The sequence below is a fragment of the Sabethes cyaneus genome, chromosome 1 (assembly GCF_943734655.1).
Source record: "Sabethes cyaneus chromosome 1, idSabCyanKW18_F2, whole genome shotgun sequence".
NCBI classification, from domain to species: Eukaryota; Metazoa; Arthropoda; class Insecta; order Diptera; family Culicidae; genus Sabethes; species Sabethes cyaneus.
In genome coordinates, this window is record NC_071353.1 from 63,976,175 (window position 1) to 64,003,002 (window position 26,828).

General features: G+C 40.5%; 1 protein-coding gene across 2 annotated transcripts in view; it reads left to right on the forward strand.

Annotated features, from left to right (window-relative positions):
• The first annotated feature begins 11,227 nt into the window (after positions 1 to 11,227).
• LOC128733030 (uncharacterized) overlaps positions 11,228 to 26,828 on the forward strand; it is a 404,411-nt gene continuing 388,810 nt past the window's right edge. Inside the window, exon 1 of one of the 2 annotated variants that reach the window (XM_053826572.1) lies at positions 11,228 to 11,394. The gene's annotated coding sequence lies outside the window, so the exon portion shown is untranslated. Of the gene's footprint in view, positions 11,500 to 26,828 lie in introns of both variants that reach the window. The other variant, XM_053826573.1, reaches the window with a different exon arrangement.

Below are 26,828 nucleotides of genomic sequence, written 5' to 3' on the forward strand. Positions count from 1 at the left end.
TGCGAATATAGATTCGGATCATTTCCTAGTTGCAGTTTGCATGCGCTCAAAACTCTCGACGGTGCATAACACGCGTCGAAGGCGTACGCCGCGACCCAACATCGAGCAGCTACGAGTCACCGGAGTTGCCCAGGAATACGCGCGGCAGCTGGAAGCAGCGCTACCAACGGAAGAGCAACTTGGCGCAGCAACTCTTGAAGATGGTTGGAAAGGCATTAAGACCGCCATCGGTAGCACTGCACTAGCCGCACTAGGTACAATGAATCCGAACCGAAGAAACGATTGGTTCGACGGCGAATGCGAGCAATTAGTGCAAGAGAAGAATGCAACACCGTACGAGGGCGAATGTGGATCGATATAAACAAGCACGGAACAGGCAAAACTCGGTCTTCCGGAGGAAAAAGCGCCAACAGGAAGATCGGGATCGCGAGGCGATGGAAGAACTGTACCGTGCTAACGATAAACGGAGGTTCTACGAGAAGTTAAACCGCTCGCGCAAAGGCCATGTGCCGCAGGCCGATATGTGTCGAGACTCAGACGGTAATCTTCTCACGAACGAACGTGAGGTGATCGAGAGGTGGAAGCAATATTATGACGAGCACCTTAACAGCGATGTAGCTGAACATGGAGGTGACGATATGGCAATAGATCTTGGAGCACGTGCAGAAGACGACAGAATACCAGCCCCTGACCTCCAGGAGGTAGCAGAAGAGATCGGTCGGCTGAAGAACAATAAAGCGGCTGGGGCTGATCAGCTACCCGGCGAGCTGCTGAAATACGGTGGTGACGCACTGGCTAGAGCGCTGCACTGGGTCATTGTCAAGATTTGGGAGGATGAGCTACTACCGGAGGAGTGGACGGAAGGCATCGTGTGTCCGATCTACAAAAAGGGCGACAAGTTGGATTGTTGCAACTACCGCGCAATCACACTGTTGAACGCCGCCTACAAGGTACTCTCCCAACTTTTATGTCGTCGACTATCACCATTTGTAAAGGAGTTCATGGGGCAATATCAAGCGGGATTCATAGGTGCCCGTGCCACCACGGACCAGATTTTCGTGTTGCAGAAATGTCGCGAATACAACGTGCCCACGCATCATCTATTCATCGACTTCAAATCGGCGTACGACACGATCGATCGAGATCAGCTATGGCAGATTATGCACTACTACGGATTTCCGGATAAACTAACGCGGTTGGTCAAGGCGACGATGGATCGAGTAATGTGTGTTGTTCGAGTATCAGGGGCAGTCTCGAGTCCCTTTGGATCTCGAAGAGGGTTACGGCAAGGTGATGGGCTTTCATGTTTGCTGTTTAACATCGCTTTGGAGGGTGTGATAAGAAGAGCGGGTATAGACACGAGTGGCACGATATTCACGAAGTCCGTCCAGCTTCTTGGTTTCGCTGACGACGTTGACATCATTACACGTACCTTTGAGAGGATGGCGGAAACGTACATCGGACTGAAAGCTGAAGCCAAACGGATAGGACTTGTCATTAATGTATCGAAAACAAAATACATGAAAGGAAGAGGTTCTAAAGAAGTGAGTGCTGACCTCCCTCCCCGGATTCATTTAGACTGTGATGAAATCGACGTGGTAGAAGAGTTCGTGTATCTGGGCTCACTGGTTACCGCAGACAACGACACCAGCAGAGAAATACAAAGACGCATTATGACAGGAAATCGTGCCTACTTTGGACTCCATAGGACGCTGCGATCAAACAAAATTCGCCACCGCACGAAGTTAACAATCTACAAGACGCTGATTAGACCGGTAGTCCTTTACGGCCATGAGACATGGACTATGCTCGTGGAGGACCAACGCGCCCTTAGTGTTTTCGAACGGAAGGTGTTGCGCACCATCTACGGCGGAGTGCAGATGGAAGACGGAACGTGGAGGAGGCGAATGAACCATGAATTGCATCAGCTGCTTAGGGAACCACCCATCGCTGCCACCGCAAAAATCGGTCGCCTGCGATGGGCTGGACATGTCGTGAGGATGTCGGACGACTGCCCGGTTAAAAAAGTTCTCAATAACGATCCGACTGGAACGAGACGGCGGGGCGCGCAGCGAGCAAGATGGATCGATCAAGTGGAAGGCGACCTGCGGACCCTACGTATACTACGTGGCTGGCGAATTGCGGCCATGGACCGAGTAGAATGGAGACGACTTCTTCGTACAGCAGAGGAAACCACGGCCTGGAGCTGATTAACACAACACGGGTATAAACGTATTGTTGAGTACTTTACCCTTCTTTATCGACAGGCTTTATCGCAGCCGGCTATTGCAGTACAGGACTAGTACGGGACTAGTGCAACGATTCTACTGACTCTCAGGAGGATGAAATAGGTGTGCGTCGCCAAACGAGCAGTATTTCAAGAAAACAATGAGATTTTTTCTAAAAACCCGAATTAATCCACCTAGCAGCGTGACCAAGCCTTTCTACTGCCACAATAATCACTATTTAATTTCTCAGGAACAACTATAATTAACTTGACTATATTTTTAAATATGCGTTCTGTATTCCTCAAAATCCTTATTTTCCAGTAAAATTCACAACGTATTGCGTAGAATAATTATATTTTCTTTCCTTGGGTGCGTAAATACTTGTAAGCGTCATTTATGTTACTTGATGAACACCTTATTTAGTTTTATAATATTTACGTGATTTATCGAGAAATAAGGTAAACACAAAAGATAATTTTTATAGACTTGAATGAATGTATATAGAAAATTAGAAATTAACCCTCTAACGGGTCTACAGATGGCCTTAACTTTCGGGCTTCAGAGCCATATACGAAACTTGTTTTGAATTGACAATATGAATCATGTGTTCATAGCAGATTTTTTGATATTTTGATATTAATACCATGCGTTAGCATCTTTGAAAAACAAGAGTTCAGAAAAATTATTATTATACTTCGCTTTTGAAGAAAAAGGATATCGACAACAAAATGATTAATCTCAAAATTTTACTATTAGTTTGCTTGGCTTGAATTTTGCAATATATCTGAATTAGAAAAAATAACTAAATAGAGCATTAGATATGAAAAAGAGAAATTGAACTTTTTCTTAGCTGGCGCTCCTTCAGATAATTATTTTTGCATGAAAATCAAAACCTAAGCTTCTTTTGAATGTACCTTCATGAAAAGATAGTCATTAGCTTGATCGCATCGTTTTTACAATGTTAGAGGGCTAGGAAAAAAATGAGGTCGAAAAATAGTGCAAAAGCTGCGCCATTTTAAACTAAGAGTCCGATCAGTATGAAATTCAATAGCGACCTATGGGACATCTAGACCTTTCATTTGACACTAAAAACATTAAAATCGGTCCAGCCATCTCCGAGAAAAGTGAGTGAGAATAAATGCGTCACATACACACACACACACACACATACACACACACACACACACACACACACACACACACACACACACACACACACACACACACACACACACACACACACACACACACACACACACACACACACACACACACACACACACACACACACACACACACACACACACACACACACATACACACACACACACATACACACACACATACACACACACACACACACATAAACACACACACACACACATAAACACACACACACACACATAAACACACACACACACACACACATAAACACACACACACACACACACATAAACACACACACACACACACACATAAACACACACACACACACATAAACACACACACACACACATAAACACACACACACACATAAACACACACACACACACATAAACACACACACACACACATAAACACACACACACACATAAACACACACACACACACACAGAAAATGCTCAGTTTTCGAAACTGAGTCGAATGGTATATGACATTCGGCCCGCAGGACCTTCTTTCCATTTCCGGTTTTCCAACTGATTTCTATACCTTTATACTATATATTTATATAGTAGAAAGGCAAAACCATGACCAATAATTGTTTTTCTTATTTCTCCCATGAATTCTTCATTAGTGTGTATTTAATCTTTAGATACCAAAAGTAGAATCCGAAATATGAGCTATTGTTTTAGTCATTGGCGGAACTAGCGCTCATTTCTAGGGGGGAAGCTATAGCCCCAGGAATTTCTTTCGGCCGTTTTATTTCGTTGGTACATATTAAAATGAAATGCTCATTAATACATGGGATCTTATAACAGTGACGCCAATAAAAATTACTTTGAAGTTTTTCTTACTTATAGTTATCTAACTATTAGTTCCCCAGCTAGCACCAGCTCGTATGTCAATGTACGAAAATTATCTTAAATATTTCTTAATAAACTCAGAATCGTAACTGATGCGCTCAAGTTGGTTTTCTATTGTTCATAATAATATTTACTGATATACATGCGTTTTTCCGCACAGAATTGTATAGCATTATGGAGCGAGTCGCTCCATAACGCTTATAATTATTCCTAAATACGTATATCGCCTCCAAAATGATACGGATATGCCAATTTTGCACATCAAATACGATTTATTAGCAGGCATATCTGTATACAGAAGTACTTATTTTACACGGTTTGTTTTTTTCGATTATTGATAACGGGGCAACTTAGAAACCATTTATTGATTTCTCGACGACTTTCTTGACGTGCACAATCCTCACCTCAGAAGCTCAGAAGTACCGATGACGACAAGGATGAATTCTATGCGCAGTTGGAGAGTGAATACGGTCGCTGCTCAAAGATGATATCAAGATCGTCATCGGGGATTTCAATGGTCAGGTCGGCCAGGAGGAGGAATACAAGCCGATGATTGGAAGGTTCAGCGCACACCAGCGTACCAATGAACTGGGCCTAAGACTTAACGACTTTGGCGCCTCCAACCTTTTTCCAGCACAGAATCCTATACGAGCAGGGATGGAAGATCAGTGATTTTGATAAAATCTGTGAGTTATCGCCACACGCACAGATCACGATCCGTACAGATCATGACAAACAGTGAATCATTAACGTTGATCATAAGATTTTGTTCTCTAAACAGTGTCAGCAGTCGGTCGCAGTGTTACAGCTTACCTAGCTGCGAGAAAAAAGGTCACACATGTTGTTTCATACGATGCACACAACCAATCGTCTGTATCTGTTATATTTCTCAACGCAATCATGCAATGAACATGATCTGACATAAGGTTTGTCATAATCTGTACGAATCGCGACAAAGTGTTTGTCGCTTACAAGTAGTGATGTCAATAAATCTGAATCTGATCGCTTCTATGATCTTGATCGCTAGAAGCGATTTTTTTCCACCCCTGTACACGTGTACACAAAAACCACAGATCGACCACATTTTGATCATCGGTCGGCACTTCTCAGACATTATCGACGTCAAATCCTATCGAAGCGCTAACGCTGACTTGGACCACTACTCTGTTGTGAACAACATTCGGTACCGACGCCAGCCTCGGTTAGATCTCGCGCGGCTGAAGCAGCCAGACGTCGCCGCAAACTACGCGCATTCACTCGAAGGTGCGCTGCCGGAAGAGGATGAGCTGGACGAAGCCCTTCTCGAGAACTATTGGAACACCATCAAAACAGCCAACAGCAGTGTAGCGGAGAGCTCTATCGGGCATGTGGCCCGGAATCAGCGGAACGATTAGTTTGACGATGAATGTAGGAGGGTGATGGATGTGGAGGAAGCTGCTTGGGCGGCCGAAGAACGTGAAAAGACACAAACAGAAGAAGATGAAGCGAAACCAAATCTTTGGGGAGAAAAAGCGCTACCTGGAAGAGCAAGAATATGCACAGTTGGCGCCGCTGCATCATTCTCAGGAAACGCGAAAGTTCTACCAGAAACTGAACGGATCTCGCAAAGGCTTTGTGCCGCGAGCCTAAATGTGTCGGGATGAGACTGGCAGTATTCTGACGGACGATCGTGAGGTGACCGATAGGTGGAAGCAGCACTTTGACGAACACCTGAATGGCGCCCAGGCGGAGAACCATGGCGGTGGGGAAAGCGATTTCGACGGTGCAACAAACGCGGAAGAGGTGCCAGCCCCAGCGATAGGTGAAGTTAAGGGGGCCGTCATGCAGCTAAAGAACAACAAGTTAGCTGGGAAAGATAGCATCGGAGCGGAGCCTATTAAAATGGGACCAAAAAGCTGGCCGTTTGAGCTATGGAAAATCATTAACGAGAACAGCTTCCCCAGGAAGCTCATCAAACTGATCAAATCTACGATTTCGGGTGGATTGTCAAGTTCATTCGAATCACACAAAGGGCTTCGTTAAGGTGATGGTCTTTCATGCCTGCTGTTCAACATAGCGCTACAAGGTGTTATGAACCGAGCGGATGTCAACACGCGGGGCACGATCTTCAACAAATTTAGTGAATTCATCTGCTTTGCTGATAACATAAATATTATCGACAGAATGTCTGTGGCGGTGGCTGAACAGTACACAGCCGAGGTGGCAATCCAGCGTAAGAAAACGGGTATCCGCTATTGCGCAGTTGTCACGTTCGACGTGATAAATGCGTTTAATAGCGCTAGTTGGGACTCCATAGCTAACTCGCTTCGGAACGTCCAAGTGCCCGTGTCGCTGTACAGGATTCTGGAAAATTATTTCCAGAATCGGGTGCAATGCTACAACACGGAGGAGGGTCAGAAGTGCGTTCGAATCACCGCAGGGGTTCCATACTCAGCCCGGCGTTGTGGAACGTCATGTATGACGAGGTGTTGAAGCTAAAGTTCCCGGTGTCGGTTTTGCGGACGATATCACCTTGGAAGTCTAGGGAGAATCTATCAGAGAGGTTGAGTTGACGGCTGCCCACTGTATAAGCATTGTCGAAGATTGGATGCGCTCTAGGAAACTGGAACTAGCGCATCATAAAACGGAGGTTATCGTGGCGAACAACTGCAAGTCAGTGCAGCAAACAAATATCAGCGTCGGGGACTGCACTATTTCGTCAACGTGGTTCTTAAAACTCCTGGGAGTCATGGTCGACGACATGCTCAAGTTCGGGAGCCACGTCGACTATGCCTGCAAGAAGGCTTCCACAGCTATTTCGGCATTGTCTCGTATGATGTCTAATAGCTCTGCGGTATATGGCAGCAAGTGAAGGCTTTTAGCCAACGTGGTTCAGTTCATACTTAGGTATGGCGGACCAGTGTGGTCATCGGCGTTAGGAACCAAAAGCTACCTAGGTAAGCTGAAAAGTACCTATCGTCTCATGCGCTTGAGAGTGGCGAGTGCCTATCGCACAGTTTCATATGACGCAATCTGCTTCTTAGCGGGTATGATGCCTATTGGCATCATCATCAGTGAGGATCTTGAGTGCTTCAACCAACGTGGAACTAGAGGCATACGGAGTACGGAGGCATGGTCTGATTCCATAAAAGGTCGGTGGACACACCAACTTATTCCGGAAGTATCTGGGTGGGTCGACAGGCGCCACGGCGAAGTCAACTTCCACCTGACACAGATTCTGTCAGGGCATGGTTGTTTTAGACGGTATCTGCATAAGTTCGGGCATGCGGAGTCCTCCGAGTGTCCCGAATGCGTGAATGTTGAAGAAACTGCAGAACATGTTTTCTTTATATGCCCTCGTTTCGTGGGCGCGAGAAGCAACATGCAGGCAGTGAGCGGATAGGACACGTAGGGTTTTAGTGGGTCTGGGTCCTCACGCCCCATTAGGGGGGGGGGGGGGGTCGGGATACCAGACCCCACTCCCTGAGTTGTCTTCTCAGGCGTCTGATAGTACCGTATCTTCTAAGGTACTGAGCAGATTTCCCTACTCGTTAACCCTCTAACGGGCAACATCGTAAAAACGATGCGATCAAGCTAATGACTATTTTATCATGAAAGTACACACACAAAAGAAACAAAACTAACTTCCCGTACAAAGTGTACCCTGGTACAAGACGCTTATTAGACCAGTTGTTCTCTACGCGCATGAAACATGGACTATGCTCGAGGAGGACCTACGAGTGCTCGGAGTTGTCGAACGACGAGTGCTAAGAGCGATCTTCGTCGGCGTACAGAAGAATGGAGTATGGAGGCGGAGGCTGAGCCATGAACTCGCACAGCTCTATGGCGAACCTAGTATCCAAAAGGTGGCTAAAGCTGGTCGGATACGATGGGCAGGGCCTGTTGCAAGAATGCCGGACAACTACCCTGCAAAGATGGTGTTCGCCTCAAATCCGGTAGGACCAAGACGACCAGGTTGATGGTTGACCAGTTGTAGCGAGATCTGGCGGAGAGTACTCGGTGTCCGAGGAATTGGAGAGCGGTACCCTACAACCGAGTTACATGGAAAAACTTTGTTCAACAGGCTTTGTGCTAGGACGGCAAGCCACCTAAGTAAGTAAGTAAGTTATTGAGGCCCGACATTCGCCACGTAGTTTGTAAATGGTCCTTAAGTTGTACCGTTCTCGAGTAATTGAAAGAAACAAACCTTGTGAAAAAAGATTTCAGTGTACGTAATGCTTTATCTTTTTTACACATGAAAATGCTAGCTGGGATTTTAAAAATTAAAAAAACTGAGCCGATATTTCTAGGAGCGGGTAAATCTTTTCTAGGAGTCCCTCTCCCTAGTTTTGCCAAAGGTTTCAGTTTCATTACTAAATTGACCAAACTTTATAGTGCAACTAGCACTCGAAAAGCACTATACTAGGTATTTGCTGGTTTTCTCGAGGAAATATTTTTCCTCCAGGCGGCTCGGTTTCAAAATGCACAGCAGTCTTACGACACGCGGATACACTTCGTATACTCGATTCCCGGTGATAATTCCGTTCCGTTAGTATCACAAGCACAAACGGTATACAGCGAATATCACAAGCGACTTCTTCAGAACGCGTATAATTTGTCATAGGGGAAGGGCGGTAAAGACGGACACTGCGGGAAAGACGGACACTTATCATATTTCATAAACAATAATTTTTTGAAGCAAATCAATGATGGGAAATGTTTCTATAGATTGAATTAACACTTTTGAACTAAACTGCCGATTTTTAGCAGCGTAGCTGACAAATTTATAAGCAAAACAAAGAAAAAAATGCGTATATACGCTAACCGATGTAATTTTGTGCGTGAAGAAAATAGCTAGTAAATCGTTAAAAAACAACATATTCATGCTAAACCGACGATATTGCGTTAGTTTGATCTTTCACTGAATATCCATTGGAAACCTTGTGAATTTTTGAATATTCAGTAAAAAGTTATTGAAGTTTGAAAAAATGGTATCCAAGTCGGGAAAGACGGACACCCAACGGTAGGGAAAGACGGACACACAGATTTTGAACAAAATGGGTTCACAACAACGCCCAACAACAATTTAACATTGCAAATACTTCCATATTATATATGTAAAAGTAACCAGAAGTCATATAACAGTTGGAATGAGCCAACTTTTAGAAACGATTAATTCGTCACCAATTAAAATATTGAAGGGAACCATTCTATTTTCTCGCTCAAAGGGGGGATCGGGAAGGGGGTTTCCCAAACCAATTCTTTCCTAAATACATTATGAAATATGTTAATTTTTCTTAATACTGATAATTCAACGATGCGTGACACCTTTTTGCGAGTGTCCGTCTTGCCCATATCAAGTGTCCGTCTTTCCCGCCCATGCGCAGAAACTCTGATTTATACATGATGTTTATAATATTAAAAAATGCATAAATTTTGGAAGAAATTTTCCAGCACACGTTGTAACTTTATTAGACAGAGACTTAAAGGTTCAGTTTATACGAAAATTGGGATCAATACAGTTATATTTGAATAGATATTGAGTCTTTACCTTATGGTGTCCGTCTTTACCGCCCTTCCCCTACCTACTTTTTTTTTGCTTTGCGCTGGTGTGGTGCATATTGGCTGACGGTCGTATTGAGAATCCTCTTGCATACACATATACACACACAATACGATGGCTCCCGCCGCCTTTGTTTATGTATTATTTAGCAGCGAATTGCCGCTATCTCAGAACCGAATTGGATTTGCCGCGCGTGAGTTGCGACCTATGTAACCCATTACTAAAATGACCAAATTAGCTTTAAATATTAGAAAAAGAGACGTAACTTCTTAGGCTTCTTTTGACTGTATTTAGTTGCATAGAAAAATGGATATCGATTTGATCTCAGTATTTTTAGTGTGTTGTGTGGGTTAGAACAGGAAACGCAATCTAAAGCCTTTTCAAAATGTTGCAAAAAGACTTAATACCGGTTTTGCTAAGCTAATATAAAATTTTTCTTCTTGACTGGTTGTCTCTTAATTAATACAACGTTTTCACTAATTCTAAAAATTTATGTTATGAACTTTGCTCGTGTAATCGGTTAGAAGTTTGTAATGGTGGTTAACTTATCTTAAGAGGAATTACTTTCCCGAGTTTCCAGTCTATTAGGCATTTTGAAGAATGAAATTAAATAAGCGTGTAGCAACTGGTAACACGAAACAACACAACGATATTGTAATAAATCAATTCGAAATATTCGACCAAATTTGTTACGATCATGTAATGGTAATGGGGGGAGGGGAGATTGATCTGAACTGAAATTCGAAATAAAATAACCATTGTTAACCATAGATCAACTAGATTCATTTACTATGTGTTACAAATAACAAATCTCAGCGTCCAATTAAAGTAATTGAGCTGTTCGATAATGATAAGTACTGAACTATTAATAGTATTTCATAGCATTAACACATTTATTCATTTTATGCTTATTCACTGCAATAGTTCATCTTTCTCTCATACCAAGTCTGCGAGATATTCTATGAATGGAGTGTTCATGTTATTTGCACATAATAAACTGCCATACAATCATTGTCTCAAGTCGCTTTCATTGGTAGATGAATATTGTACAGACGGGTGTACGGATGTGTGGTAAAGAGGTACCCAAAAGTAAAAGACTGGCACCATCCTACAGGATCTGCAAACAATAATCAATAGTAATAATTATTATGTTACGAAAAAATCGGTCCGTACAAAAGCAAACTTACTGTACTTTTAATTTCTCTCCAATACCAACGTACAGCGAGTATGCAGTTTGTAAATGCACATGCTGCTTGCGTCTGGCTCCACTGCATATAGTAAAATACCAAACACAGTTCTCGCACATGGCAAACGGGTAATACTTTGTAGCTTGCGAGCACACATTTGCAGTACAGTATTGCTGGTGAGTTCAGTTCATTTTTACAACGTACTTGCAGTTTCTTAATATAACCACTGATTGTCGCGAATGCATCTACACCGGAGTGCTGTAAATTCTAGTCGTGTTGTGTTCTGATTAAAGGCGTAATTTTCAGTGGTTTTCCTGTTCGATTGGTTACGGAAACTACTCTCAGTTTAACTAAATGTCGCTGGGAGTAGGATAACTAAAACGCTAACCAGAAGCTGACGACATGGTTTTAAGGTAACCAACTGCTAACATCTATATTATCACGAAGAAGAAAGTAAACCTGTTGGAGCATGGCAGTGCAAGGTTTTGTTGCAATAATATTGAGTGGTTAATATTCAAGTGAGTGTTTTGTCAAACGTTTAATCGAGTAATGATGCTATGGAAACTTGTTGCATTCCTCGGTCCATAGATGTATGTGAGAAATCGACGAATGGCAATATAAGTATAGTAGATCGTATGGGATGAAGCTGCAAGAATATATCTTGAGTTTGTCTAATAAATGTCACTATTTCCTAGATAAACTGCATTTTATGCAATTTGATGGAAGCGGGAGCCATTCAACTGACCTTCCGCAATGTGTTTACTGGTGGGCCAGAAAAATCTAATCTGGTATACGTATATTAGTTTCCAGTTTGTGTGATCAATACGAGCGATTGCCGATTTGAAGCGCATAAAGTTGCTGCTAAAATGCATAGCACATTAACGTACCTTAAAAGTGCTTCCTAAAGTGCACAATACCTATACGGAAAAGTGAGGATCAAAGTGGAAACAGCGAGTGCATCGGAAAGGTATTCCACGGTGCCGCGAAAACTTACTTGCCCACCTATCTACTGGTTGAAATATCGAACAGTGACTGGGGCGAGACGACGCTATTTCGAGTGAATCGAATTCAGTCGCACACGTAAATCGATACACTGAAATGATTCTGTTTTCGTTTCTTACTAAGAAGTGTAGTGAAAATGCGAATAAAGTATTCTACGACGGTGAAAGTCTATACAAAAAAACTATTCAATGTGCAATGATTAAAATGGTATGAACTAATCGACTCGGTTTTGCGATTTGACATGAAATCTTTCGGGATTTATGCAAGTACCCTGAACCTAATGCTTATCAGTGCTTGTATAAGCATTTGGAAGCGAAATTGTAGTCTAGTTTATCGGTATGATAACGCTCATGTGAAAAATCATTCGCGACATCATCAATTCGGAGAACATAAAAATTAGGCTGTCCTAGAATAAGGAGAAAAAGATGAAATTATTGTCCTCGTCGGCAGCATAGAGCCGAGGTGATCGAGGTGACACGTGTAGTTACCAGCAGTCGTGCTCATTCAAGTCGATGATGGGCCACTCAACGCCAATTTCCAGAAGTTTTGTACATTGTCAGCTTGGTACGACGGCATATGCTTCAAAATCATAGCGAATCGAATGCCAACGAAGGCCTGGTTTCTTGCTCGAATGCGTTACTTGATCTCCCTACTTATATGTATTATTATCTGCGTTCACCAGCAATTCTGAATACGGAACCCATCTTCTACTTTGTCGCCGTCGACGATTACCGACCTTGGGACGTGCGCGGTTGTCTCCTTTGAGTCTTATCCGTTCGTTTTATTTCATTTTCATTTAGGCTCATACAAATTTGAAATAAAGTTTATGTCGCCCATCCCCTTCCAAAATTATCGAAAATTGAAGGGGCAAAAAAATAAAGTGTCATACATATTATGTTGCATTCTTTAGTGATAAGCAGATTTTTTACAGTTCACCGAGTTTACATCTCTAAATTACCCAATATGTGCAAAGTTAAAGTAATTATCCGCTTAGTCTCGATCAACTTTCCTTCACCAACTAAGTTTTTTGATTCCTGCTACAGGTCGCAAGCGGTCACCAAAGCCAAAAATTGGATGTGCTTGGAATCAGACTTTTGGCTCCATTTACTTTAAATCTTATTCCATTTTATTTTAACTTGTTTTTAAAGAACCGAATTAGATTGAGGCATCAATAAACTAAACAATATATTAGTGAAATTTGGTACCGCTTTTCACGGATATATTCCAAATTGCAGGACGGTTATTTTATGCTGTCATCGGTAGTAGATAGATTAAAATAGAAATACAACAAATTAGACACTCCGGAATATCAGTTTTCAGTGCTTTCGGGGCTCCAATTGGTCGTTTTATTCCGTAGTGTCCAACTTACCCTAATTTTGGATGTTGGGGACATAAAGCTTACAATTTTACCTTACAAATACAATATTTTACCACGCATTGAATGCATGCAGAAAGGATGTTACTGAATTGTTCGAAACTTTTCGGACTATTGTCATGTGATTATTATTGGGATCAATGGTGGCTCCGACATTAACATCAAATCAAGTCATGTTAAGTTATATTGCTTTTATACTGTGCATCTTCTTCTGCTTTAAAAATGGAGTTTTAGTATGGAATATGGCAATGCTGATTTCTACTCCTTTGTTTCCGTTTTGAAGGTTTGATGTTTATTATTTTTTTCTTGGCCTCCCTTTTGAACAATATTTCGAGACCAGGGGTGTCATCCACAAAGTACGTCACGCTTATAGGGGGGACGGGGGATTGACCTAAGCGTGACGATTTGTGACGTAGGGTAGGGTAAAAGTTATGTGACGTCACATGAAAAAAATTTTATATGTAAAATTTATTCGGCCTTGCAGAATATGCTGCACACCACTGAAGAGCTCCTTGAGTACCTTGCTCCTTGCCTAAAAGATTTTTGCAACCGCATACAGCAGTCGCACAAACCAATGGCAATATTTCCCCTTGATATTCGTGCTGGACTCAATCGATGAACATGAACTCATACTGAAGTTCCACGGCTGGTTTTAAGTTTCTTCCGTATAGTCTATACTGTCCCTCACTCAAAAGCTCCCAGAAGGATAGAGTTTGTGCCACTTATTAAATTTCACATCTAAGGTAATGTTGTATACATTGCAAAAATACACAAAATGACAAAATCCGTCAAGTTCTTCCGCGTGTTGTTGCAAGGCGTCAACAGGAAGTCCTGATTCTTTCAAACTCCTTTTTTTATTTATTTTATTTCCTGGTTCTGTTTTGTTATTTGATGTCTTGATTGAAGTGAATTATATTGATAGCTTGAAATAAAAAAGTAGGGATCTACATTTAATAATTTTGCTGAGAGGGGGGGGGGTAGCCGTGACGTGACGTACTTTCTCAGGGGGGTCATGAATGTGTGACAAAGGGGGGAGGGGGGTTTGATTTTGGTCAAAATTTGCATGACGTACTAAATGGATGTCGCCTATGTTGGATGGCGCTGGCGCTCTATGGACTAAAGTGCTTTAAGCGACACCGGCTCGCTCAGGCGAAGCTGCTTTCCAACATTGTGGTATTTTATAGACAGTCGACAGAGCCCACTGTCAAACCCCGTCACATCGTAGGCTAGCTCCCCGACTCGTAGTGGACACTGGGGATCATCGAAGCCCATGGACTCTTGTCAATACTGCCCCTTGTGTATGTGTGTATTTGTGCATGTGTGTATGTGCCTGTGTGTAACATGTATGTGTGTGTATGTAACACTTTCAATCTCACTCATTTTACTCAAAGATGGAGGAACCGGTTTTAATGATATTAGTTTCAAATTAAAGTTCTAGTTGCCTCATAAGTCGCTATGGAATTTTATTCTGAATACACTTTTAGTTCAAAAACTATATATATAAACTTACGATCCGGAAAATATAAATGTCTGTTCAGAACTCAGAAAACTGCGGATACATTCCGTAAGCCAGTGTTTGCGAAGATGTTTAATCTTTGTATTAGTTCTTTGAATTAACATAATTTTGCTCTAAGATGTTGTACATAAAAGAGTCGTTGCCGGAAACTGAAACAAATAGTTTTAATAGTCGTATTGGATTTTATTTAACTGAATAAAAACTTCTGGCTGTTTGCAACATTTATGTATTCTGATTAGAGTAAAATTTTGCTTAGAAAATTCTTGATCTTTTTCTATTATTAACACATTTTTTAAAATTTTATGACTTGGTTCGGTCTGATTTAACACCGACCATATGATATCGCGACAAGCAATCGAATTGAGCAGGCGAGTCGAGTAGTCGAATCAAGCAATCGAGTCAAGCAGTTGGGTCGTGCAGTCGAGTCGAGCAGTCAAGCCGAGCACTCAAGTCGACCAGTTGAGTCGAATAGTCCAGTCGAGCAGTTTATTCGAGCAGTTGAGTCGAGTAGTCCAGTTGAGCAGCTGAGTCAAGCAGTCGAGTCGAGTAGTCCAGTAGGCAGTTGAGTTGAGTAGTCGAGTCGAGCAGTTGAGTCGAGTAGTTCAGTCGAGCAGTGGAATCAAGCAGTTGAACCGAGCAGTTGAGTCGAGCGTCGAAGCGAACAGTTGAGTCGAGCAGATGAATCATGCTGTCCAGTCAAGCAGTCCAGTTGAGCAATCGAATAGAACAGTCCAGTCGAGCAGTTGAATCGTGCAATTAAGTCGAGCAGTCGTGTGGAGTAATAAGTCAAGCAAATGTGTCAAGGAGTTGAATCGAGTAGTTAAGTAGAGTAGTCCACTCGAGCAGTAAAATCAACCTGTTCAGTCAAGCAGTCAAGTCGATCTGTCCAATCAAGCAGTTGAGTCGAGCAGTCGAATCGAGCAGTTCAGTCGAGCGGTTTAGTTAAGCAGTCCAGTCGAGCAATCACACCGAGCAGTCTAATCTAGAATCGACCAGTCCAGTCGAGCAGTCTAGTCAACCAGTTGAGCAATCGAGCATTCCAGCAGCCGACCAGTGAGGTGACTGAGAATAGAACTCATTGCTACGAAAACATGAAGTCCTGCCAGGGGCCTGTTTTTAATTACCGATAAGCCTTTTATGGCGTCCTTTCAGAGACCTGGTTTTTGGTACAGACATAAGCCTCTTATATAAATAGATATGCAAATCACAATACCCCATTTTCTCAAAGGTTCTTTAATCGACTTATAACTATTATCATTTTTATATCGACTTATATGTATATGGGTTTCGAAGGCTCTCCTAGCATTTGCAGTCAATTTCGTTCAAATCGATTAAGGAATTTCATATGAGGGAGTAAATGTATTTTTGTAAAGGACTAACATTGGAAGAACGGGGAAAAATCATATACAAACTGATCCTAAGACCAGATCCTTAAACCAGTTAACAGTTTCAAGCTAGTTATCTACAGATGACCAGTTTTACAAGTCAAACAAAAATTTTCAAAATGATTAAGAAATGAACTCTTAGTGGAACTACAAACTCTAGAACTAGAAACGGATAAATATGGTATACAGAGCACGGGCATTTTGGAAATTTAAACTTGTCTTTTTATATCAAATTTATAGCAATGTTTAAGAGCATTTATTACAATACAGTAAGGCCATTGCAAATTATTGGTAAAGGTTTTGTCATCCCCCCTCCTTTGAAATTGGATGAAAATCGGATTTTTTTATAAAACCAATTGTCTGTTGGCTTTATAGCCTAAAGAGCTCGAAAATGAGTGTGCGGAGTGTTAACACTTCTAGCAGGGAACGGAATGGAAATTTTGAATGGAATTCCCAAAAATCGACAAAAAAAATTATTTCGTTTTTGTCTCACTGTTCGTAGGTTTTGCATGGAAAATAATAACGTATATGTTAATGAAAAACCAGAACAGACTCGTTCTCTCATTTGAATTTCAAGTAAAAATGCTTAAAACGCATCTTATTTTACTCAATTAAAAAATCTCTTTGTTTCCTTCCCCACTTTCAGCTGCCCAACACCGGAAGGACAAAATCTTTATAAAATATTCTCATAAATTAAAATTCTGCTTGATCTGCTTGATTAAAATTCAAACTTTTTCTAATTGAACCAGCATTTGTAGTCCTACGTGAGCCCCTCGTTCGTGCCATTAGGCATAGACCTTCATAATTTTTTCAAAAAAGAATTCTCATTTTATAAAACAGTTTTACACCATTTACAGATATTTGCACAAAATATTACAATCATATTTTTCAAAAAGCAAGGTTGCTAGAATGCTATGGAGTCGTATGGTGTTTTGTTTTTACCTGCAATGTGGACCCCCGTTCGTTTGATCGTTTTTAATCTGAACACTTTTTAATTTTAACCCCGTTAATTTGCACGACGTGCAATCTGAAACTGAGAATGTTTCTCATAATTTATCAAAAATTCAAAAAAGTATAATTTTACGTTACTATATCTCATTTTCAAATAATAAAGCTTTGGTAATGTAATGGAGGCGCATGGCGCACTACTTTCAATTGCAGAAAACAGATAATTATTCTAACAAAACAAATATTTTCTGGTTATTTGTTGCCAAGAACATCCATTTCCTTGCAGTTAAAAGTAGTTGAAAGTTAACCTCGAGCAAGATAGGGTGCTCAGTTATCATGTAAATGTCAATATTTGTACATATATTTATATGTACATATGAATGTTCCTCCTTAACTAGGAACTCTTTGAGTCATAAAGGAAAATTAATAAAAAATTAAATTGTTTCAATTTCTTTACGTACATCTCATGCCAGCTTGGTTTTTGACTACAAGGAATTAGCGACTTTGCCTGCAAAATATTTCAGTGTAATAATACCAATGGAGAGCGAAACACAATCCAACTCTCTTCTCATTAACCACTACTTTTTCCGTGTGTTCATACTATCTGCATACCGGCTTGTACGCCACGCTACACCACTAGCGTCTTCGTTACCACTGCCATGCCACTTGCACCCGTTCGATGCATCATCTCGTGGGTTCTATTTTTGTGCATTTCTCAAGTACTTTTGTTGAAGCTGCAAGGCAAGAAAAAAAATCGCGTGGCTTGGGTTCGCGATTACAAACACATAAATCGTTGCCAAAAAGTAAATATTGCAACAATGTTGCCGAACCGGTTCATTCCGTCGTTTTATCGGTGGTGGCTTGTATCGAGAGCTCTCAGTTGTTGGAAAAGTATTAAGTTAGCAAAATGAATACAGTTCATTGCAAGTGGAAAGTATGCTGCAGACGGGTTGAGCCCTTTATACAGGTGAACTATAGCAGTTGCCGAAACCTAAAATTAGACTTCTGAAACTATAACGGTACATAGCCATTTAAGTGGTTTCGAAGCACCTGAATGTGTCGAAATAAATTGATGTATTAATTAGGGTAAATTAACCATTAGTGGACCGTTTAATTCTTGAGTTGTCTTCCTCTAAGAATTATCATGAGCTGGTAATACTAAATACTCAACCGATGTCACTGCAATATTAGTAACTTTCGATTAAACCTAAAAAATCCTCATTCGGTTGAATAAAGTAGACCGAAAAATCATGCATTGAAAAACAATAAAATAAAAAAAAAGTGCTTTTAAAGGGTGTCCCACATCAAATTGCACCACGGAAGAAACGCTGTAGTAAATTACCTATTGGGTATTTTCTCTTGAAATTTTGGGTAGAAGTAGTTTAGAGTGTCTACAGAAACGTCTGCTTCCTTTGCTGAAGCAACAGGACGGCCCTACGATTTTCTGGCCGGATCTAGCTTCGTGCCACTATTCAAAGAATGCCCTGGAGTGGCACCAAGCCAACGGAGTTACTTTCGTACCCGACCCCCCCAACGCCCCGGAACTAAGGCCCATCGAAAAATACTGGACTATTATGCAGCAGACACTACGGAAGTATCCCAAAGAGGTCAATTCTGAGGAAGACATGAGAGAAAAGTGGGTTTCTGAAAGAGAAGTTGCAGTCAGATGTTGTACAGAATCTTATGAATGAAGTAAACCGTAAGACGCGAGCATGCGGTTATGGTATCGAAGTTGAATGAAATAAATATACCAAAAGCTTACTAATGGGTTATGTTTTATTGCCTGAAAGTGTGTAAAAGATCGGTCAATCAAGTAATTTTCTACAACGTTTCTTTCGTGGTGCAATTTGATGTGGGACACCCTTTCAATATTGTTTACTTCGCAATCTACGTCTTTGGGGTCAGTCCCGGTGTAGTGGTTAGCATTCACGCCTCTCATGCCAAGGACCCGGGTTCAATTCCCAACCCTGCAGAAGTCACGAATGACCCGAAAACTGATTAAAGTGACTATAATCTAAACAAAAAAAAATTACGTCTTTCTTCTTACGCTTTTTCCTTTTCAAGGTCAACTGGCGCTGTGCTCGTTGATACTTGGCCAAGTTCTCCTTAATTGCAATGCTTAGAAAATTTACCGAAGTTCTATTTCCTCTTCAGCCCGGAGCAAAAAGAAAGTCGTACCTCATCCAATATTCGCGCGTAGCTTTTGGTAAAAAGCAAAGCAAAGCCTAGATGCTACATTCCGTTATCGAAACTTGACCTTCTGTATTTATACAACAGACTTCGCAGCCAGCCAGAGTACAGGACACCTGCGGGGCCAGTGCACCGATCCTATTGACTTTAACAGTCTCTCCCAGCTTTTGGCAGATTGCGGCTTTTTTGCTGCATGATGTTGCCAAGAAGGACGGCTTCGACGTGTATAGTATACAGTTGATAGTTATGGGTATGTGATACTAGGGTCAGGGTCAATACTTGAACCCTGTAGGAAGCGTACGTTTGTGATGATAGAAGAATTGTATCGAAAATCGATGTCCCGTTGCGAACTGGTGTCGTACGTTGTCTCCAGTTGCGCGTAAGTTCTTCTCGTCATCGGGTTCACCTACGCTCCTGTTGTTGAAAAAACGGTGGTTTAATCCACAATAGGTACGTGAACATAAGTCCACCGAGTGATACTACATTTTGCCCACCAGGACAAATCTCATTCGCAGCTCATTGGGTGCTCTACTCCTCTGGTAAAACTGAGCCTGTGGGACGGATCTCTCGTACATTCTCTCCATCGCACAGTGGTCCAAAAAGCGAAATACGTGATCGTGTGATATTGCGTCAAAACGTGAAGTTTTTCGTATATAGTGTCTTTAGGAACATTTCATGGTATACCAAGTCCCTTCTTGTGAGGAAAATCTTTGGGTGATTAATTCCCTTAAAAGTGAGATACGAAATTTATTTTCTCGTACATTCGAGATACGGGTTTGGTACTTTCAGCATAGTTGTAGCAAATATCAATGCAAATAACTTTGTCAAAGACACCATACTTATATCTCTTCATGGAAATTATCTATGAAGCGTTATTCGAGGACAAACCCTTTAAAACAGTTTTTAAACCCTGACTTATTCTGGTCAACTTTTACGTGTTTATAGTATTCTAGAAAGTTGTTTATCTTGCTAAAATCAACGTTTTTATGGAACATTATTATACGTGATTTTCTGAAGTTGCGGAGATTTTGAGCTTTTTTGATGAAAAATAGTGTTTCTTTGAGCTTAAATATTTCCCAAGGTGGCAAATGGTGGCAGAACGAACAAATCGTACTTAAAATGACAACAAAAAGATGTGTGGCTTATTTTATATTTGGTTTGATTAAAGTTAATTGTTAACTGCTTGTCAATTCGTGTTTTCTAATTAAATAGTTATTTAGTCATTCCGAGAAAATTCTGCCTTCTGTGACTGTTGCTGAAATTCGGTCATTTGAATTTCGGCCACTCGTGATTCGAACATCTGTGTTTCGGCCATTCGGTACCAGCCCATTATGAGTGTAATCTTTTGAAAAGACACCAATCCAAGGTATTGAACAAAATAAACTTAAGTTAGTTATTTGGAAGCATCACTCTTATTAATTGCGCCAAATAATTTTAAGTCTACATTCATTTCCGACTCGAAACTAGGCTAAAAAATTGCTGGTAACTCGACTTGTTAGAAAGAGATTGTCAACGTAAACAAAATGGCGTTTATTGCATCCGAAGTACATTTTAATTGTTCTATAAACATGACTGAGATGGATTTTTATAACAATTATAACTTTTGAGGATACAAACAGATACAGCCAATTGACACTTGCTTTTAAAGGTTTTTTGTTGTACTTTTAAGTAGGAGTTGTTTGATCTGCCACCATTTGCCACCTTGGGAAATATTTAAGCTCAAAGTAGTACTATTTTTCATCAAAAATGCTCAAAATCTCCGAAACTGCAGAAAATCGCGTATAATAATGTTCTACAAAAACGTTGATTTTAGTAAGATAAACAGCTTTCTAGAACACTATGAACACGTAAAAGTTGACCTGAATAAGTCAGGGTTTAAAAACTGTTTCGAAGGGTTTGTCCACGAATAACGCTTCATAGACAATTTCCATGAAGAGATATAAGTATGGTGTCTTTGACAAAGTTGTTTGTATTGATATTTACTACAACTTTGCCGAAAATACCAAACCTGTATCTCGAATGTACGAGAAAATAAATTTCGTATCTCACTTTCAAGGGAATTAATCACCCAATGATTTCTCTCACAAGAAGGGGCTTGTTATATCAAGAAATGTTCCTAAAGGTACTATATGGGAAAAACTTCTCGTTTCGGCGCTATATCAAACGATCACGTATTTCGCTGTTTGAACCACTGTGCATCGTGACAAATTTCCTGCGGCACGATGCTGTTGAATTTGCGGGGTTCAATCTATTCAAACTGCACTCGATCGACAACTATAAAATTGAGCGCTCTGCAGTTCCAAGTATCTTGATTCTTTTAGTCGGCAGTGTTCCATTGTTTTTCCGTGATTGTTTGTAGCACGATTTGGGAAATTTGCTTTACTAGGGCCACGCTATTGATTCTCGATGGAGCTGCCATCTTGCCATCGAGTAGCTCGAACCGTAAAGTGCTGAAGCTCAGAAGATATGTTTGAAGTAGTGCGTCTTCTCATGGTTCGAGTATCGGTACCGTGACCTCCAGGCACCTTACCATCTCTTCGTCAGTACCAGCGAGTAGAAGGAAACTCTTTTTGAGTATCTAAACCTTGATAGTGCAGGTGGCGAATACTTTTCTGCACTGTCGCTGTTCGTAGTTCCGTCGTAAGTTCAGTGAATGTATAACCACTTTAAAATAGTCGCAAGACTGGCAGCTTCCGCCAACTCTCTGAAGAAAACCCCAGCTTGGCAAACGACAAAAATTTAGCGATTTTTGAGTGCTTTGTCGCCTTTGTAATCTATAGTCTGAAAAATAAACATATAAATGCTAAAGAAAAGATTTTCCGTTCGCGATTTCTTTATATATTTATTTACTATTTGATGGGACTTTCAACCGTTGGTTGGTTCACCCCAACGCGATTTCTTTACTAGTATACACCTCACAAGAAATATTCCACCTTCAGATGGCGCAGTGTTGCGTGCAAGTGAATTGAATCATCACTTTTCCGTACGGAATAATGTTCGACGCATTATTACCACAAGAAAAAATGACAGGTAGTTGCTTGCCTTACAGTTGTCAAAATGTCTTAGATAAAAATATCAGAATTTTTTCTTGAGCTGATTTCTTTTCAGCTGGATACTAAGAAGTGAACACGTAGGTAGATTGATATTTCCAATTTTAGCTGAAGTTTTCTGGTTGGGAGTTTACGACCTTTTTGCGCAAGCAGATCCCACAAAGCTTTAAGCGGGTTAGCTAAGCAGCAGACTTCGCAGAGGTCACCGAAGCACAGAAAGTGGTGCATTCGTTGTCTTTCCAGATTTCACCTGTATAACAACGTTCTACCAACAAACTCGGTCCATGGCTGTTCCTATCCAATTTTACGAATGTCCCACACTCCACATGGTTTAACCATCGAGAACGCTGCGCACCTCCGCGGCTGGTATCAACCGGATTCGAGACGAACACCATTTTTGCGTGGTTGTTGTACCCTTCCAGCTTTAGAAACTTTCTGGATACTGGGTTCACCAAAAAGCTGCGCAAGCTCGTGGTTCATCCTTCTCCTCCATACACCGTTCTCACATGCATCGCCAAAGGTGGCCCTAAGCACATAACGTTCAAAAACGGCCTGTGCTTTCAAGTCCCCGTCGAGCATTGTTCACGTTTCGTGCCTGCAGAGGACTACTGGTTCTATTAGTGTTTTGTACGTAGTATATTTGGAACGGGGATGAGACTTACCAGACCATAGAGTCTTGTGGAGTCCCTAGTGAGCACGATTCATCAACGACCCAAAGAATACAAATTCATCCATCACCTCGAGCTCGTCCCCGTCGATAACCACACTATAACATGTATGTACTAGGCCTTTTTTCCCATGTGTGGACTCATTACTGCGACCAGTATGGTTGATCTATTGTAATATCGCCCGGGTGTTTGCTGTATGACCTGCACTGCATTTCTTTTTGCTATAATCGCTATTGAGTGAGCAATTTGCATTTGCACTGTCAAGAGGCTTCAGGGGGTAAATGTAGAATTCAGCACGAAGGAAGGGTAAATGGAGGGGCCTGAGAATAAACCCATGCTAAAGTCACTTGACATCGAATGGCTTGATTCTACTAAGATTCGAACTCACGACCACTCGCTTGTCAAAGCAGACTCGGTAACCTTGCGGCTACGGAGCCCCCCATTTACTAGGCCTTAGACGTATTCACCACTAATCCAACCTCCACTGCTTCACGATTCAGTTCGTTATACTGCTCAGCAACCGCCTGGAACGTTTTTCCGACAATGTCCACGTCGACAGCGAAGCAAAGAAATTGGGTAATTTTATTGAAGATCGTGGCCCGCATGTTGAAACCCGCACGTTTCATAACACCTTCTAGCGCCTTCGGATGGTGATAAAAAAATTAAGACCTGGTCGAGCCATCGTGCACGTTGGGCCCCCCTGTTCCTGGTGCCGGTGGGGTTGTTGAAGAGGACTATTTTCGTCGCACTGTCGTCCGGCATCCTTACGACGTGTCCGGCCCACCGTAGCCTGCTAACTTTCGCTAGATGTACGATGGGAGTCTCCCCAAGCAGTGCATGTGGGTAGCATGTGGGTACTTCCCAGAATATTGAGAGGCTTGCAGCTCCATGTTCCAAGCTTCTAATCGTTAGTCCTTTTTGGTTGCCTTGGTCTATACCGATTATTCCGGTCCGTATTTATTTACATTACATGCTTCCTGTACTGGTATTTTTCACGGATGGCTTGTAAGACCTGCACTAAACCCCGGAGTTTAGTGTTGCCGGAGGACCATCGTTACTGTTATGCGTCTCACACTTACACGAGAACAATGATTTCCCCTTCCCTGTCAGCAAACGACCTTAATTTCCACCGCGGTTAGGTACCCGATTGTCACTAAAGTTACTCGTATTCCTGCTGGTACCACGAAGAAGCAGAGACAGGAATTGTCGGATAAGCAGCTGAGCGTATTACTCACAATTCGTCAGCAACTAAGATAAACTTTAGTGACAAATTTCCGACAATAATTGTTGCGGTAATAACCATATCAAAAATTATTATTTATCCTTACTAACACATACTGGATTTCTGTTTCAGAATACCATGCCCCCGCTGGAATGACCTTCTTTAATCTTAACATTTTTAATCAATTAACAATTTTTAATTGTTGCCTGAAAATTTAAACTTCTACTACTGAAACTACTTTAAATAATATCACTTATAGCAATAATCGAATTGACGATGCATTTTATAATGCTAATGTTGGCCAGAGCAATGACTTGGCAAACAGGTTAAGCTTCTTCCACTTGCTACTTATGTAAGCTCGATGACGGCAAAGTCGATGACGATCAAAGTCGATGACGGATAAATCACAGGGCTGTATGAATTTATCCTAACAGGGGTTATTTTTAATTTACGTCGCACCAATATGCAGCTATATCCGATTGTGCTTCTGTAAATAAATAGAGTAATAAAAATCCAATATTGAACTCGCTTGTTTGAAGTCATTAGATTATGTGACCTGGTCAAGTTTTAAATGGCGACTGGCTTACGTCCGTTGTTAAAGATATTCAATGCGAGCAATTATCGAGAATAACTCATTTGTTTTTAATTGTAGCAAGTAGTAAAGAAAATGTAATCTCGATTGCGGTGATATGCACAACCAATTTCAATGAAAATCATTTGTTACAAAGTTCTATTGCAAATTACTTTATTTGATTCTGAACTTGCAAACATGCATAGCCATTATAATTGATACTGTTTTTATGAGGCATTTAAATTTTCTAATTTTCTCAAATTCATCTCGAAAAATAGCTGCCGTAACAAACAATTTTTATGTGGGACATTTGCCGCGCAGTTGCGGTAATTACCACATTGATTCTTCGTGATTATCATTTATAATTCACCTATTTCATATTCAATTACTTTTTATGGCTCAATTACGTAAAGAAATTAGTCTATCCATGGGCAATAAAGCTCACCTTCATAGTTTATGAGTTCTCCTTGAATGATTCTTTGAATTCCATGTGATGCTTGAGATTATTTGCGGTTTAAAGGTAATGGGCAACCATCAGAAACGCGCTCACTTAACGAAAATTGTACTAACCACATATTTGCATTGCTCTTTGGCAAACGTATTCAAGGGCTTCTTTACAGCATTTTGCGGTGAGATTGACTATGCTTGCGGCTGTTTGTGTTATTACATTCTAATTCATCAGATAGGTAATGATAATTGGAATAAAATTGAGAACATTGTCTATTAATTCTGGCCAAACATTTCCTTTTTTTGCATAACTCTTTTGTAGTAAAGTTATTATTTACAATCACAAAAGAAAACCTGCATTCAGAGTTATTTGATAGGTTGGAAACGCCATATTCTGATACTTGCGTTTTATTCACGGTTGCCCCAGGTTACTTTTTAACCGTTTTCAGTTTTCTTCATCAATCAACCAGTTTTTATACTGAATTTAGGAAAAATGATAGGAACTTGTATTTGTTTAATTAGCGAAAAATGGTATTTCTATTGTTATTTTTGGTTATCTGCTGCCTTTTGCTTTGTTTTATACTCCTGAACCATTTATTCTTGCAGCTTCTGTTAAAATTCCAGCCAGGACGTCTATAGAGCCAGCAAGCTACGTTATAATAAAACTTCAAGAAGTTTTTGTTTCTACAATATCTTTTCAAATCAGTTTTACTTTTTATCTTTATCGTTGTATTTACATATTATATTAAACCAAGCAATATATAATTGTTAATACAAAATTATTTATCGGTACAATCTAAATAAATGAGAAATATAAACATTTACATTAGGTCATTACAAATATTTTTTAATTTGTCCTTCCGATGTTAGACAACTGAATAAAAAACAAAGAGATTTTTTTAATCACGCAAAAAAAATTAAGAGTTTTGGAATTTTTACTTGAAGTTTAATCGTGTAATCCGAATTTATTCTAGCTTTTGATATATACGTTATTATTCTGCATGCAAAAACCTTCCAAAATAGAGTCAAAATCGAAAAAAAGCCGAAATTTTCGAAAATTACATTATTTGTACTTCCATTTTTATTTCATGTGGAAGCGTTAATACTCTTTTTTCGAGTAAAACCCACAGATAAGTGTTATTATACAAAAAAACCGATTTAATCCACCTAGTGGTGAAAGGAACCTTTGTTATACGGTCTTACTTGCTATTTGAGATAGAAACCGACACGTCTTCGGAGTATAATCCATCTATTGGTTAACGTTGCGTAGTGCGTTGGTTTACATAAAATTTTTGATAATTGAATACGTTTACAAAATTTGAACAAAATATGACCACTTATAAATTTTGATAGATCCTTTTTTCATGAAATTGCTGAATAAGGATAAGTAAGATGTTAATAATTTGAGTAAGTGCAAGTAAAAGTAGGTTGTAAGAGCAAATATTATTCTTTAACATATACATTGCGTAGTGA